This window comes from Olea europaea, chromosome 15 (assembly GCF_002742605.1).
Source record: "Olea europaea var. sylvestris chromosome 15, O_europaea_v1, whole genome shotgun sequence".
Lineage (NCBI taxonomy): Eukaryota > Viridiplantae > Streptophyta > Magnoliopsida > Lamiales > Oleaceae > Olea > Olea europaea.
This window is the reverse complement of record NC_036251.1, coordinates 14,855,936-14,860,432: the sequence shown is the minus strand read 5'-3', so window position 1 is coordinate 14,860,432 and position 4,497 is coordinate 14,855,936.

The window sequence follows — 4,497 nt, the reverse complement described above, 5'->3', positions numbered from 1 at the left end:
TTTTTTTAATTTAATTTTTTAACTTATTTTATGTATAAAATGCAAAGTAACCATTTTGCCCTTTAAAAATGGTCTAAAGTTGGTCAAAGTCAATTTAATTGGTCAACTAACGTTCAAATTTCATCCATTTGGACCTCATGTGAGAATTTATGAAAGGTTTGAGATTGTGGTAGCACAAAGTGAATATTATGATAAAGTTTGCAAAAAAGTCAAAGGTTTTGAACTGTTGCTACAATTTTTCCTATTTATTATTAGTGATCATGCTTTCTGCTATTAGTTTTTCAAACTAGTATATTCTTCAAAAACATTTTTTTTCATATTTTCTTTACTTGTAAATTGTATTCGGATGGTAACTCAATGTTTTATATGCTTTGGTTCAACTAATTAATTATAAGCCCTGCTCTAAAAAGCACATCTAGAAGTTTGCCAATGTGTGATGCACAACGAAAACACTAAGTCACTTGACTTGGTGCCTTATTTATCAGTCAACCGCTAATGCAAGTCAAGGCACGGTTCTGTGCACCTAGGCACGCATAATTATATATTTTTTTTATTTTTTTTACCAATTCTTCTTAAATTAAAACTTAAATGCTAATTTTTTCAGTTCATCAATTTTAAATTCAAAATAGTCACTTGAAACTTTGAACAAATGAAATCTCCCAAAAATTTCTATTTATTTACTATTTACTATTTATATTTGGAATTTATCTTTTTGTTGAAAACTTTGAAAAAAATGTATAAATTTCCTATAAATTTGTTTTAGATGTTTTGCATGTATTATTTATAATTATTAAACGATTTTTCGAATGATTAAAAATTTAAATAAGAAAATGTTTTTTTACGTCCATGCCTCACCTAGCCCATAGTTTGACCTCCACGATATCATCATGCATTACGATTTTTAATAATTAAACAATATTTCGATTGATTAAAAAATTAAAATAAGAAAACGCCTTTTTATGCTTCTTTACGCCCATGCCTCATCTAGCCCATAGCTTGATCTTCACACATCGTCATGCATTATGCTTTTTAGAACACTTATTATAAGTATGCAAAGCTAATTGGCTGATTGAAGAAAAATGAATAGATTAACGAATGTAGATGGGTAAATACTTGCTTTCATCGAAAAAGAAGTAAAATGTTGACAATTATACAATAATTTTTTTGATATATTTAATTCATGGTATTTTTCTTGCAAAGTTCTTTTTTTTTTTTTTTAATTAGTATATACATTTTTTAATAGTCGAAAGAAAATATTTGTACGTGAAAATCTCTAACCTGTTTCCATTGTTCCTCAACTGACTTAAGTTTTGTCTCTCGTTAGTTTTAGGTTGTGGATTATTTAATTTATCTAATAAAGAGTATTTGTCTCGACCTTAAAAAAAAGAAAGAAAAAAAAAGGGGGGGAGAGAAGAATGAGTAAAGAATTTATTCAATCTCAAGTAGGAGTTATGGATTTTATGTTCCTGTTTTGCATGGTTATTTGGTACAATACAAGAAGAATATTGTAAAATGATGATAAAACTATTGATACTGTTATTAGTCATGAAAAAGCACTTATTTTATTTTTTGAAACATATAGAGAAATTGAATTTGAATATGACAATTGCTAAAGAAATTGCTATTTAAATGAAAGTTAAACTTACATTTCATGAGAAGAGTATCATTCATAAAAAGAACACTTCAATGAAAATGTCAATGAGCTCAATAATTTTTGAGTTGATTACTTCTTAAAAACTATTGATCAGCTCTTTCTTTACTTAAATTAAAGTTTGAATAACTTCAAAAATATAAAAATACTTTCGAATTTCTGTTTGATTTTAAAAAATTGCAAACTACAGATGATAAATATTTGAAGTGTTGGTATGATAAGCTTAAAGATTTTTTGAAATACGATAGGGATTTTGATATTCACGAGTAGAAGTTATTATCTTAGCTGTAAGTTGATAGAAATTGTTTGTCGAAAGAGACTAAAAAGGGCAATTGAAGTGTTAAATTATATAAAAATGATGAACTATTATTTTTCAAATGTGTGGATTGCTTATAAAATATTATTAGTTATACTAGTTACAATTGTATCTGTCGATAGGAGCTTCTCGAAGTTGATAAAATTCTAGATTTGGTCAACAATACCAAAAGAAATGTTGAATAAATTCGCCATTGTGTCTATTAAAACAAGTTCTAAAAAAGATTTACTGTAATAAGATAACTGTTGATTTTCTATCAAAAATTTTAGTAGAGTAAGACCTGTTTGAGTCACATTATTCTAAAAAAATTCATTCTTAAACAATGATTTGATATCATTTCAACCACACATTTTTCAATAAAATAATATTACACGCAAATCAAAAAAATTCCTTATTTTTTAACCACACATTTTCCATCAATACACTATTCAAGAATGCATTATTACCAAAATAATGTGGCTCAAACACCCCCTAAATTTAATTTAGACATTTGAAAGTTTTAGATTATTTTTTGCAACTTTAATATTTCATTTAAAAAAATTATTTATCATTATATATATACATATATGTGCGCGACATATTTGAAGTTGGTCCAGGCCTCCAAAATCTCAATATCGATCATGTTACCAACATGAACACGACATGCTATAAACAGCTCAGAGAATTTGGTGCCGAGCAAAAGACTAGACGACAATGCTCTGAACATTGCTGGAGCTATAAAAATCATACAGCTGGCACTGAAGCTAAGTTCGCACCGACAACGTTGCAAAAAGGAAGGCCGATGCACATGTTTTTGTCGGTGCATGATGAGCAGCCGTCACTCCTTGGTAATTGGACCACATTTTGGCAAGTGCCCATGGTAGCAACGATCACTCTTTTCAATTTGAATGCTTATTTGGGTTCTGACTCCTATTTGAGAAATGGGGTATTGGTCACAACTTTCATCTGAGTCTGGCGGTGATCAGGAGCAGTAGCATTTTGCGATGATTGTTCTATGGTTTGGAAGTGATGGCGATGGTGATCGTTGAACATGGATGAAGGTGGGGTGTGGCAGTTTTGTTGTGGCATCGAAGTGTGTTGCTTTAAGGTAACGTATGTGCCATGAGAATACATTTCCCAGTACTTTTGTATTTTTCAAACATTTTGAGGTACATGTAGAAATTTTTTCTTGGACAACTTACAAAAATCCCCTTAAAATTATAGGTCTTCTAAAATATCATAGAAAAGCTTTTTTGGGAGTAAAAATACTGTATAAAATTAAAAAGTGACATCGTGTCACTTTTAAAGTTTAGTATCACTTTTTTATTAAAAAAATTACATACAGCGTCATTTTTATCAAAAAGTGATATATGTCAATAAAAAAAAATGATAGAAATTTCAAAGCAACAATTAGGAAAAAGTAACAAAAATTCAAAAAAAGTGACGAATTTAAAAAAGTGACACAGATTCAAAAAAATTGATAGAAAATAAAAAAAATGACAAACACTCAAAAAGTAACAAAATTCAACAAAAAAAAGTTACACAAACTCAAAAAAAGTGACGAAATAAAAAAAATAAATAAATAAAGGAACTAACACTAAAAAAAATGATAAACACTCTTTGAATAATTAGTATCTATCTTACTCTGTTAGGACTTTTGGTAGAAATTTATAAATATCAATAGTTTTCATTCTATTTGTTTAATCTAAGATGAAAAAGCGATAAAATTATTCAATTCATATACTCAATTTAGAATCAAAGTTTAAAGACCAAATCAACAACTAGAAGTCAATACTTAGCTCCAAATAAGCAATAAAAGTTTAAAATCAAGTTTCAACTACTTTAAAAAAGGTCTACAACATGGTTTGTATATCGAAAAACAATAACAATATTGACTGAATTAATTACCAATCCTTAACTCACAAGTGCAAATGTGCAGCTCACTACAACATTTAGAATTATACATTTATAACATCATAAAACAGAACAATGAACTAATAGGGGAAAGCAAAAAACTGAACATGAAAAGCTCAAAATGAAAATGAAATTAAAGAAAAAAATGGTATATATAAGCTGACAATGAAAAACCCAAAATGAAAATGAAAATGAAATTAAAAAAAAAATGCATATATTGATAATAGAAAAACAAAGATTAACATCAAGCGCATATTCCGATTTATATTTTAAGTACATAGAAATATACAATACAGAGATCCAAAATATGAACTTAAAAAATTACATTTTCGATCAAGAAGAATAAACTTTACAGGAAATAAACTTTTCGACGGAGTTCTTTATGGCAGGCAGTTCAGAGGTCGCAGGTTCGATTCATGGGGCTCTTGGAAGACAAGTCTTTCTCCTGGAAGGCAGGATATTTCCTGAAAGGTAGGAGTTCCTTGGAAGGCAAGCCGCATACATGGGTTTGACTCGCTCGATACTTTGACAGTTCAGTTGGGGGATTCTTGGACCCTAGTCAGTTTGGGACATAACCTGTGATTTATCTGGTCTGCGTGAAGAGGGGCTGGATCGTAGACCCCAAGATTATTCGCTA